This window comes from Panthera leo, chromosome A3 (assembly GCF_018350215.1).
Source record: "Panthera leo isolate Ple1 chromosome A3, P.leo_Ple1_pat1.1, whole genome shotgun sequence".
Taxonomy (NCBI): Eukaryota; Metazoa; Chordata; class Mammalia; order Carnivora; family Felidae; genus Panthera; species Panthera leo.
Window position 1 is genome coordinate 94,397,649 of NC_056681.1, and position 13,691 is coordinate 94,411,339.

A 13,691-nucleotide genomic window follows, 5' to 3' on the forward strand; every position below is an offset into this window, starting at 1 on the left:
TTAGTCCCCTAGGAATAAGTTCATCTTAGTGACATCCATCCCCTTGTATAGCTCTGGAAAGAACTAGAAAATCTGTACATGCTCCTACCCCATGAGACCTCCCAAGCCTGTCTGTGCTGAGTCTCAGAGCTCCTGTATCTGACAGAGATCCTCCTGTATCTTCCCCCAAATATGTACAGTATAGCCCTTGCCATGGTCTCATCTTCTGTCAGCTTCCACTCACCTGTCTTGCAGGGATTTGCAGTGGTTTGTCTTGTCAGAGAAGACTGTGCTTTTATAAGAAAATTAGAAGGAGGGGCACTCAAATGAATTACAGGAATGTGGAGGGGACAGGGGTCATGGGAGGGGCTTCTATTTGTTCAAGGAAATTGCCACCACATGGAGGAGTCTCTTCCCAGCAAAGCCTGGGAATTGCTACAGATACTTCCTCTTTCCAGTTAGCAGGCCAGCACTTTTCCCAGTAATAAGTGACATTTGGTCTTTCCCTGTCTCTTCCTTGTTATGGACTGGTTACACAAATTGTGGCACTGGAAAATGGAGTCGTTCTTCTGGTGGATATCTCAAGGACTCCCTTTGGCATACATATGTATTTCTTTCTATTTTGTATAATATAATTAATATAATTAATTATAATTTCATGATAAGTGGAGATGAGTATGGGAATTACAGGTGAGGGCATAGAAGGAACTGAAACTAATAGGACAGATGGTATTTCAGGGTTTCCTCTTAAACATGGCAGCGAATTTTAATGAAAATTCAGAATCATCTGATGACTCAATAGGTAACCCACGATATTAAGGAAAATGAGATGATTAAACTTGTCTTGCCAGTCTCCTGAGCGATGGAGCTTACCTGATGGATACTCATAATGTTATAGATTAAGAAGAAATGGAAATTAAAGCATAAGGAGGACTAGAGTAAGATGAAGAGCCAAAGGAAGAAAGCATGAGGCTTAAAGAAGGGTCAGAGCAGGAATTGGTTGAAATTGTAGATATCGTCCTACCTTGCCGGTAAGTTAGAGGTGTGGCATCAAGATGCTCACTGCCTTGGGCTGCTAACAACCTCCCTTGCAAGGCTATCATTTGGCTTTAGATGAAAAGACATTTATTTCTGTTACATTCTTACTGGGAGGGGGGCCAGCTTCCTGTGGGGTACTGAGAAAAGTTCCTCAGACAGGTTTACTTTCTGAGTTGGCAATTTTGCCGCAGTGAAAAACATGTGGCTCATACGATGTGTTTCAGGGGCGTTTGGGCCAGTCCTAGACAAAGTTAGGCTGGGAGTTTCTACAAACCCTTTTTTATACTATATTTTTATAGGCAAGCTTGTGTGTAGGTGTCTATGGTAGAGCTTTGTGATGAGGTCATGCAGTAAAGTTCATCATTGATTCATCTCCTCAGAATCCAAACTCAGTGGATCCCACAAATGATCTAATAAGAAATATAGCCAACAGATTCTTTTGTTAAAAAGGGAAAAAATTATTACTTTACAAACATATACAAAAATATGTAAATGCAATCCTATGACTAACAGTAAGAGCTCAGTGGAAATTGAAGTTTAAAAGTATAAAAATAGTATATCATGAAAATATGATAGTTAAGACGATTGGGAAATTAATCTTGCTACATTAAAAGAATTACTTGAGGAGAAGTTAATAATGACAATTAACAAATCTGGAATGGACTGTGGTCCTGAATTCTTGAAAAATTCAGTGTAATGGAGCAAAAAATCCATTAAAAAAATTTTTTTAATGTTTATTTATTTCTGAGGCAGAGAGCAACAGAGCATGAGTTGGGGAGGGGCACAGAGAGAGGGAGACACACAATCAGAAGCAGGCTCCAGGCTCTGAGATGTCAGCACTGAGCCCGACGCGGGGCTCAAACTCACAGACCGTGAGATCATGACCTGAGCCAAAGTCTGATACCTAACCGACTGAGCCACCCAGGCGCCCCACAAAGAATCCATTTTAAATTAAAAGAACCTAAAGAGATATAGTAACCTGATTGAGTGAGTAAATTTTAATTGGATCTTGATTAATAAAGTAAGTCATTTCAGGGACAACTGTGAAATGTGAATATGGACTGATATTTGATAATCCTAGAATTTTAAATTCTCTTTCTTGTGATAATGGTATTATAGTCAGTAGATTTCCTTATACTTCTGATATTTATAGTGAAGTATTTATAGGTGAAATGTCATGATATCCACAACTTATTTTCAAATTATTCAAGAAAATGTCTGTGTGTGGGGTGGGGAAGAGGTCAAGGAATGATAAATAAAGCAAATATATTACAATATGGTAACATTACCAAATCTAAGTGTAAGGTGTAATGGTATTATAATATTCTTTCAATTTTTTTCCATATGTCTAAAATTTTCCAAACAAAAGTTATAGGGGCACCTGGGTGGCTCAGTTGGCTGAGTATCCAACTCTTCATTTCAGCTGACAATCATGAGATTGAGCCCCGCATTGGGCTCTGAGCTGAGTGTGGAGCATGCTTGAGATTCTCTCTTTCCCTCTCTCTCTGCCCCTCCCCAGCTTATGCATTCTCTCTGTCTCTCTCAAAATAAATAAACTTCAAAAAAATAAGCAGGTATAGTTTAACTTACATGTTCACTATCAATAATAACACGTATGCATTTTTCTCATCATTACCATAAACTACAAATAACATAATATAGAGCAATATTCATGTAGAATCATATGTACTCTACACATTAAAAATAAATTTTACAAATTCAAATGAAATACTAAAATATTATAAATAAATAACATTTAACAGTTAGCTATGTAAACAATTAAATAAAAACAAGAAAAAGTAATGAGGTAATTGATATTCTATGTCCAACCAGATAAAAATTGTATCTTCAGAGTTAAAAAGATACCATCTTTCAAAGCAGAGTTTAAATAGTTGTGAAAATGGAAAACCTCTGAGTCCTTCATTTATCTATAAGAGAAGGAAGTATATGTGGCTCTCTAAAATTTCTCTTCTTTTCAAACTGTGCTTGGTTTACTGTCCTCCTGAATCTTCCCTGTTGCCAGCTAGAAGGCAGTTAAATTCAGATACTCCTATGAGAAGTTATTAAAACTCAGTTTTGTTTTTATTTTAATTCAAATAATGTTATATTATAATAAACCTTGAGGCTATAATATCCCTAACTGCAATATAAGACTTTGGTTTCTAATGACAGCTCACTAAACTCAGTAAAAGTTAGTTGTTGTTTTATTTGTAATTGTTCTTCCAAACAATCCTCATTAACCAGGCACTGAGAAGTTTGCTTAAATGCTATCTTTAAGGGAGCTGGTCTTAGGTTATTTACAATCCACTTCCTGGTGGTGGGAGAGGAATCCTTACTCTTGGAATAGCCAAGATTGAGCTTTAAGAAGTTTCCTTTGCCAAAAGATATGATGTCCAGGTTGTACTTCTTATCTCTGTTAACTTCCAAGTCCAACAATATTTGCAGATAAGCCTTTGTATGGTTATTCCTAGAATTTATACAAGGGGGAAATGACCACTTTGCGGAAATCTAGTATATTTCTCCCAAGGATGGTGAAATGTGAAGGGTTCCTGGAATAGCCTTGAAGTATATTTTATTGGAGATTTATCACTAAAGCACACCCAGTTGGGATATATTAACCAAATACCCAGGATGCGACTTTGGTCCTTTCACCTTATCCTAAGCCTGTCAGAAAAAATGGGAACAACAAAAAAAAATGAGGTGCCATACACTTTGTGAAACAAGGCAGGCTGGCAAACCTCAAAGTCCCTGAGGCCAATGAGGGAAGTTATCAGAGCCCTGGAGAGTTGATACCATAGCTGCTGACATCTGGTTAATTATATGCAAGTAATGAACAGTAACTATTTTTATCACCTGTGCAGTTATTGGGGGCAATAAAGCTCTTATCAGGAAACTGTCAATTTTCGTTTGGTTTCAGCGCCTCACATTGGTCTTAGAACAATTCCCTGTTGCGTATCATGTTGGTTCTTCCAATATATTTGAGTGTTTGATAAAGGCTATTTTTTGTTACTTAATTGTCTTTTAGGATAAACTAGTCATAATACAAAATGTTCTTCATTTGGGAAAAAAGTGAGATTATATTTCCAGCTGATCACCATCATTTATAATCAGTTTGTTGGTGGAAACTCTGCAGATCTGAAATGCATTTCCAGAGTTTATATTTCTTTTGGCAGCAAATAAAAATAAAAATCAGAAATGCTTTCATAGCTGTGCTGCTTTTCTTTTTATTATGCATTGTTTTTATGATACAGAAAAAATTAATAAACATGTATGTATTCACCATCTAGAATGAACAGCAATCATATCTTGCCATTTTCACATCTTTATTTTTTTAAGAAATAAAGAAGTAAACAAGAAGTAATGAAGAAATAACCTAGTAGCTATTTCTTCTTACTTAATTTTTACTTCTTCTCCATTATGAATTTTCTAATCATTCTTCCCATTTATATTTTTGAGCATTTGTTGAACATAGATATATCAACTCTATGTAGTATTATCTTATATTTCTAGATTAACATATATGTGTCATATTTCATATAACATTCTACAATTTTTTTGTTCATTTGACCTTAGGTTTTAAAATCTACTTTGAGATAAATAGTCTAATTCTTTGATTTTAAATGCAATGTAGTATTTACTCATCTAAGTATTTCAAAAGTATGTATCCTTTCTTCTATTGGTGGAAATTTACCACTTTTCATTGATTTTAAGATTTGTAATTTACCTCATTTTAAAATCTCTAAAATCGGGGGTTGCGTGGGTGGCTCATTCCATTAAGTGTCTGACTTCGGCTCAGGTTGTGATCTCTCACCGTTGGTGAGTTCGAGCCCCGGGTCGGGCTCTGTGCTGACAGCTCAGAGCCTGGAGCCTGCTTTGGATTCTGTGTCTCCCTCCCTCACTCAGCCTCTCCCCGGCTTGTACTCTGTCTCTGTCTCAAAAATAATGAATATTAAAAAAAATTTGTTTTTAATGTCTAAAATCTAAATGCAGTGGTAATAATGACAAACATGGTCTTCATCTTTGCTGTGTAGGACAGTGGTTAGCAAACTTTTGTAAAGGACCAGATAGTAAATAGTTTGGGCTCTGTGGGGCATTCTGTCTCTGAACTCTGCCATTGTAGCATGAAAGCAGCCAAAGGCAATATGCAAATGATGGACATGTTTGTGTTCTAGTTGAACATTAATTATTAACACTGGAATTTGAATTTCATATCATTTTTATGTGTCACACAGTGTTACTTTCAGGTGTACAACACACTGATTCAACAATTCTATGCATTACTCAGTGCTCACCATGATAACTGTAGTTACCATCTGTCACCATACAACATTATCACAATATCAAAATACTCTTCTTTTGATTATTTTCGAACCATTTAAAAATGTAAGAAAATTCTTTGCTTATAGGCCATATAAAAACAGGCAATAAACCAGATTTGTACCACCGACTACTTTGCTGACAACTGGGACATAAAAAATTAGAAGTAAAATAATCAAATAGTAGTATAACTAATCAATTATTTATAATATAGTAAGAGCCCTGAAGAACTAGTATAAAGATTTTGATAGCATAAAGCAGGAGGGGTGTGACCTGATCTTAGCAGACAGTTAACAAGTTGGTGTGATTCCAAAAGGCACTTATTTTGATAATTTTTGTTCCAATTGTAAAAGAAACAGATGTTTAATCATGAACCCAGTCTAATCAAAAGAGCTCAGAAAAACACATCCATTTCAAATGTACTTTTTCCAAATAGTTATAGTAAATTAAGTTCAATGAAAGCATCATTTGTGGGAAAAAAGCAGTATAAGAAAAAAGGTTGGTCTCAGATACTCTTCTCCAAAGTAACATTACCAATTAAAAAAAATCTAAATTCCAACTGAAGATTGTGTTCAAGAAACTAGAATATGCAGGTCCAAGTTCTCCATCCAAAATCCATTTCCAGATTAGAGGTCCACAGTCAGCATCTATGACCAAAGTGAAGTCTAGGTCCTGGTCCAAAGGCCGGTCCAAAGTCCATATCTACCTAAGGACAAACACCATCCCCAAGGTTGTATTCCTAGGTATATTTCCACTCTGGATCTTGTCCAGACATAAGGTCCAGGTCTAATACCTGGTCTGAGATCTAGGTCAAATTCATTTTTGATTTACAGAGTCAATATTCAGGTCTAGATAAAAGTTCTAAGATCGTGGTAAAGTTCTAGAGTCCAGTTTCACATCTGTGTTTAGAAATGAAGTCCGGGGCACCTAGGTGGGTCAGTCAGTTAAGCATCTGACTTCAGCTTAGGTCATGATCTTGCGGTTTGTGATTTTGAGCCCCGTGTTGGGCTCTGTGCTGACAGCTCAGAGCCCAAAGCCTGATTTGGATTCTGTGTCTCCCTCTGTCTTTCTCCCCCACCCCCCCACCCCCCTCCCCTGCTCACACTCTGTCTCTCTCTCAAAAATAAATAAATATAAAAAATTTTTTTTAAAAAAAAGAAAGAAATGAAGCCCAGGTCCAAGTTCTAGGTCCAAGGTCATGTCCAGGTCCAGACTAAGTCTCAAGTCTGAGATTAGATGTCTAGATCAATGTCAAGGACAAACTCACAAGTCCATGACTATGGAGCATGATTAAGGTCAGATTCAATGTTCTGCACAAATTCAGATCCTAGTTTTAGGTCTCCTGTCTCATTCCAGTGTATAAGTCTAGAGAATAGGTTCACATTAATGTCCAATATGTGAGATCCAGGTCTTGGTCTAAAGTTTAAGTTTGAAATTATGGAAATTTCAGGTAAAAGGTCCAATGTCAAGTTCCAGTCCATATTCAGTACAGGCTTATGGTCCATTCCTATAGTCCAGATCCAGTGTACATGTCCTAAGTCAGTCCTATGTTTGTGGCTGGAGTCTTGGTCCAAGGTTTAGGTCTACATGCACACTTAATGTCAATCTCAACTTTCAGGTCATTCCAGGTTCCACGATTTTCCGACCTCTCCTCCCCAACAGCATCTCTGTCTTTTTTATAACATCTGTCAATTCCTCTAGATTTTGTCCTCCCTTTTCCTCCTTCCACCCAAATCTAAAATTTGTTGATCCTCCATAATTTTTCCTCCTTCTATTCTTTTATTCCTCTCTTCCAACACCTGCTAATTCTCCCCCAGTATTTTCTCCTATTCTTTTCCTTCTCTTTTCTTATGACACTTGCTAAATCTCCAGTATTTTCATAAGCTTTATGAGAACAAGAATGAGAACAGTCCTCTCAATTTCACTTTCCTGTTATTGGTGGTTTTTGTCTCTGTACAATGGCTGCTTACGATAAGATTGATAATTGTACCTGGAATGAAGGATCTTATGTGAACAAGGTCTCTGCATTCTGACAAAGATTCACCCTTTAAGTGAAGAGCAGTGATAGTTGCATGCCTATAGTGCAAACAAATACCATCCATGTTCAGGATTTTAATACTTAATGAAGCCTAATATGTTGGTCCTATGTATAATTAGTGAACATGTTTCCCCTGCTATTCTCTTCTATCTGGCTATTTGGTTTATGAATATGCAAATCGCAAAATCTTAATACTTTAACATATGTACTACATGAAGGCTTTTTTTTACTAGAATGTAGCAAGCTCTTATATATTGTTTTTGATAAGGTGATATGCTCAGAATTAGAACTTAGATTCATAATTCACATGCATAAGCAGTCTACAAAAGGCAGTTCTTAGTATGATAAAAACAATAAACTATAGAAGGGTATATTAATAACATAATTTACGTAAAAGTAAAACACTTCTGTGATGCAATCTAATAAAGTAAGTAGTCAAAAGGCAAATCTGGGAACACCCATTTTTAACTTATACCAAAAATATACCTATTATACAATGATTTTCTAGAAGTCAATTTTAAAATAACAATAATTCAGTAGAAAAGAATTGCAGAGAACATAAACAAATATTTCACAGTAAAAGAATTACAATTTTCTTTATACTACAGTATGATTATTCTATTAAAAATATGCTCACACAATAAAATAATTGCAAATTAAAACCACACTAAATCATATAGGAACTCTGTACTTTCTGCTCAGTTTTTCTGTAAAATTAAAACTTCACCAAAAGTAGGTCCCTTAATTAAAGTAAAACTGTACTGAATCTAGCATAGTGGCAAAGATCTACAAGTTTGATTATAAACTGTATGAGCAGGACTGTGAGGAAGCAGAATCTTCATACATGAAGTGAGGAAAGATTAATGTGATGCCTGCCTTTCCATAGTATAATTTGGCCACATATATCAGAATTAAAAATAGATATATTGGGTTGCTTGTGTGGCTCAGTGGGTTAAGCATCTGACTTTGGCTCAGGTAATGATCTTGCGGTCTGTGGGTTCGAGCCCCATGTTGGGCTCTGTGCTGACAGATCAGAGCCTGGAGCCTTCTTCGGATTCTATTTTTCCCTCTCTCTCTGCCCCTCCCCTGCTCATGCTCTGTCTCCCTCTCTCTCTCTCAAAAACAAATAAAACATTAAAAAAATAAAATTAAAAATAGATATATCCTTTTGTCATAAAGTTTTACTTCTTAATATTTATTATACAAATACATTTACATATGATGCAAAATCAACTATGTTCAAGTTTGCTGTTACAAGATTAGTAGTTACAGAAAAAGATTAGAAATAACCTACATATACATCAAAGGAGCAGAATAAACTATGGTGCATCCATTCAATGAAAGATCACTTCATAGTCCCTGAATCAGATTTGTTTCAGAATTTAGAATTTTTGAATTAAAAGGTAATATGGTAATATGTAATTGCATATTATATTGCCAGGATAGATGAGGACAGCACTTTTTTATCAGCCGCATTAACATTTGGCAGCAATATGTTTGAAAAATCACATTAAATGGGATATACATAAAGACCATAAGTTTTGAAGTATCTTCACTTCAGGGCAATTCAGACAGGGTGAGATTGCATCACTGGATTGGGCAGAGTGATGGTCCCTCAAGGATGTCCATGCCCTAATCCCTGGAACCTAAGAGTTCCAGGGTTACATGACATTACATTAGGTTGCATTTATTTGGTTACATGACAAAAGGAACTTTACAAATGTAATTAACATTAGGGACATTGAGATGGGGAGATCATCGTGTATTTTCTAGGTGAACCCAATATAATTACCTGAGATGTTAAAAAGAGATGACCATCTCTGGCTGGAACAAGAGACAGAAGAGAAGAGAAAGAGAGATGTGCTAGAAAGGAAAGCCACAGAGGACTGTATGCACCACCACTGGCTTAAAGGTAGAGGGGGCAAAAGGAATATAGATGTCTTTAAGGATTGAAAGATACCAACAGCCAACAAAGAAATGGAGACTTCAGATAGATACTAGGAACTGAATTCTGCTAACAACATGAGTGAGTTTGAAAGCAGATTCTCTCCTAGAACCTCCACAAAAGAAGATGCTTAGATTTTAGCCTTAGGAAACCTGGAGCAGATAACCAGAACCCATGCTCTAACCGAGACTTCCAAACTGCAGAATTGTGGATAATAAATTTGTGCTGTTTAAAGAGTATAAGTTTGTGGTAATCTGCTCTGAGAATAGTAAAAAAGTAATTCAGTCACCAAGTGAGTGATAAAAATGTTTGGTTTTTACTGCTTTTTTTGCTCTTCCTTTAAAAAAAAAACTTTTTATCAAAGTATAATATATATGAAAAAAAGTCCACAAGTGGTAAATGCATAGTTTAATGAGTTTTCATTAACTGAATACATCAGTATATCCAGAACTCGGATCAGAAAATAGTAATTACCAGCATCCCAGGAGATCGACCTCTACTTCAAATACTTAAATGAGTTTAGCATTTTCCATACGTGACATAAATGGAATCATAAAATATATATGTCCAGTGACTGGCTTCTCTCAATCAACTTTGTAGATACGTTGAAATTATTTTGTGTAAGTGTAGATTATTCATTCTAATTTCTGTGCAGTCTTCATTGTGTGGATATAATGCAATTTATTTATATTTTCTTCTGTTTGTTGATGGACATTTGGCTAATATTCAGTGTTTGGCTTTAAGCATAGTGCTGCTAGGAATATTACTTGACTTGTAGTATATCTATGTATACTCTATTCTTAAGTATATACCTAGGAGTGAAATACTGAGCAATTTAAAGTTTTATTTTGTTTTTCTGAAATGTAGATGAGGAATTGAGGACCCATATATGTAGCTGTAAAAAAGAATATAAAAGCTCTTCATGTACTGATGACAAAAATTTCTAAGGTATGATTAAAAGTGAAAAAAGGTACAAAACAGAGTGTTTATAGTTTGTCTAAAAAGGGAAGAAAATATATTAATGCTTGCTTTTATATGCATGAAAAAACTCTTAGAGGATAAAGAAGACAGTAATAAAGATAGCTCCCTTCAAATATAAAGGGTGGTGCTGTGCATCCAAGAAGATGGGTCCAGAAGTAGGAGGAAAACTTCTCATGCACACATGTACACGCACGTACACATACATGTATGTGTATGTGTATGTGTATGTGTATGTGTATGTGTATGTGTATGTGTATGTGTGTGTATATATTATATATATCCCACAATTTTTAATTGTGGGAAAGTCTACTCAAAAATGAAAATAGGGGCACCTGGGTGACTCACTAGGTTGAGCATCTGACTTTGGCTCAAGTCATGATCTCACAGTTTGTGAGTTCAAGCCCCGTGTCAGGCTGGCTACTGTCAGCTTGTCAGCCCAGAGCCCGCTTCAGACCCTCTGCCCCCCTCTTTCCCCCTCCCCCACTTGTGCTCTCTCAAAAATAAATAAACATTAAAAAAATGAAAGTAAAATTACTGTGTCAGGGGTAAAACCTTTGTAAAGGTGATATTCCCTTTTTCAGACATGGTTACATTTGGCCATAGAATTTCTCACCACTTTCTAGCCAGTTTCCTAGAGAGTAGCTTTCAGCCCCAGGTTTTAGCAGTGCGGTCCTTCCCCCAGGGCAACTGCTGTCTTCCCTGCTAATGTCAGTTCTCTCTCTAGAATGAAGGCGGCTAGAAGCATTAATTGCTCTGTTTTATAATGAAAACGAACAAACCAAAGCATTTTTAATTATTAAACTAAATAATTATATTTTAAAATAAAATATCTTCATTTTGTTTAAGGCCTTAAAGGGAAAATCCTGCACCTAATTTTCCCTGATTTAAAACCATGACATGTATTCCCAAGTGAAATTTCATAACAGAGAAGTTAGCCTAATGAAGACCTGCTACATATTATCCAAATAGGAAAAAATATAAATCCGAGAAATCAGGAAGTGTCTTTCAAATGGCCAAAATGATGAGTATCTTCATCTATAATATATATTTCCATGGCAGCTTGGCCTCCCCAAATGAGCAGCCTCAAGGCAAGACTTGGCTATCTGAGCCTGCTGAGCCTCCTTCCCTCCTCACCTCCTTTGGCTTTGGCCTGTAGGGAAACACAGGGAAGTACGGTGCTACCTACTCTGCCCACACATAAAGCCAAAAGACATGATTATAACAATGACTCACTAACTTCTGGCCCCAAGTCAAAGCTCAGTAAAGGCTTATACCCCTCCTCCTCCGGTCGTAAATCTGGCTTCTTCTGCCTAAGAGGCCATTATAATTGATGGCTACATTTCAAAGACAAAATAGTCAATATAACGGGCAAGTCTCCCTATCCATTTCTCGTAAGCCATACATGCAATTTATAACCCTTCTACTGATCATCACTCCAGGAATGTATTGATTTTTTAAAACCACATAGTTGACATCTGTGATTGCTGGCTCCAAATAGAACTGATATTTAAAGAGCAAAATCATTCTAGCCTTTACATTTGTAAGGGATTAACAATTCCCATCATTTCACCCCACTTTATGCAAGCTTCCAGCCCTGGGAGAATCTGTGATTTATGGTCTTTGTACTGAAGGAACAAATCAGCATTTTTTTCAGTGCAGGAGCTCTGTTAAGTATTGTGGTTGGCAAAATTTTAAAGATGCCCCCCCCAATATTTCTGCCCCTGGTTATTCAAACACTAATATAGGTAGTATGGTAGAGGAACTTTGCCCATGTAATTAAAGCTACTAAGAAGCAGACTTTAAAATAGGAAGATGATCTTGGAAGATTAATCTTGGCATTATCTAATCACATGCACCCTTAGAAGGAGAAGAGGAAGGCAGAAAAGTCAGTCAGAAAGATGTGGCAGAAGAAGTCAGGAAAGAAAAGATAAAAGGAGAGAACAGAGAGATCTCAAGTATGAGAAGAACTTGACTGATCAATGCTGTCTTTGAAAATGGAAGAGGGGCATGAACTAAGGAATGTAGTTATTCTCTGAAATCTGAAAACAACCTCTACCTGACAGCCAGCAAGACCACAGGGACCTCAGTCCCATGACCAAAGGAACTGAATACTGCCAACAAGCTGAAGGACCTGGGAATCAGATTCATCCTGGAGCCTCTAGAAAAGGAATACAGCCCTCCTGTCCTGTTGGTTTCAGCCCTGTGAAACCTGGAGTAGAAAAACAGTTGAGCCATGCTATGCCTGAACTTCTCACCTCCATAACTGTGAGATGATAGAAGGGTATTGTTTTAAGTTGCCAGTGTTGTAGTTATTTGTTATGGAAACTATTTAAAAAAACCAAACATTAGTTCTTATATAAGAAGTAAAGTTTTCCTATTAAACATACTAGGGCTTCACACAAAATTTACTATTCACCTGCCAGCATAGTCATCAATATTCTTATGTGCATCTGCCTCATTCTGTCATCATTTCCACTGTGCTCTCCTCATGAGGAGCAACTGTAACTCTATCACTCACGAGTAAATGTGTTTCAAAGGTTTTTGGCAAGAACTGAGTCTTAGTCATTGAATTTTCATAGCACCTGGGATAGAACCTGGCACATAGTAGGTCTTCAATAACCACTTGTTAATTTGAGTTAATGATTTATATTTTTCCCATAAATACCATCCTAAGACTGTTTATTTTTTCCTGAGTTGTTATTTCCCACCTCTATATTATTGAATAACTCCAACGCTAACCCTCACTGAGTTGTACCTTCCCAGAAATGGGGCTAGGCAATGTTAACACAACCACAACCCCTGACACTCTGTGTTTGTGAAACAGGTTATGGTGTTAAATTCAGTCTGTGATTGTGGCTAGAGATCAGAAGGAACACAAAACGAGGGGTCAGCTGCAGGTATATGTAGGAATCAGTCTGAGAAGAGGGGTCAAGTGTTGGTCTATAGATCGAGAAATTCTTATGGATCAGCTTGTGCCTGGCATTGATGGCAATTTCTGCTCATGTTCATGGTAGAGTTCTAAATTTACTTTGGAAATTCATCCTACTCTTCAAATTATTTCTAAGACTTCTTCAGTGTATTTACTATGTGTAAAAATGACAAATCTCTCCTAACTAACCAGCTAAGCATCTTCAGGAAAGCTCTTTACACACATCTTTAGCCCCCAGAATTGGGAGGGAGACTATGTGAGACCTGTGGTAGCCACCGTTGATAATAATGTTGTTGCCATGGAAAATTGTCTTAACAATCGTAGACTCCCAGTCAGAAGTCATGGAACAAAAAGACTTACCAATGAAGTTAAGTTGCTCAAACCCTGCAGTTTATTGAATCAATTCAAACCATAAGGTAAGAATGGAAGGAGGATAGATATGGTAAATTAATACTTAAGAAAGG

At 36.6% G+C, this 13,691-nt stretch overlaps 1 protein-coding gene across 5 annotated transcripts in view; it reads left to right on the top strand.

The window, feature by feature from the left end:
• LOC122215074 (lithostathine-like) overlaps nt 1-13,691 on the top strand; it is a 419,576-nt gene that overhangs the window by 259,462 nt on the left and 146,423 nt on the right. The gene's annotated exons all lie outside the window — the stretch shown is intronic.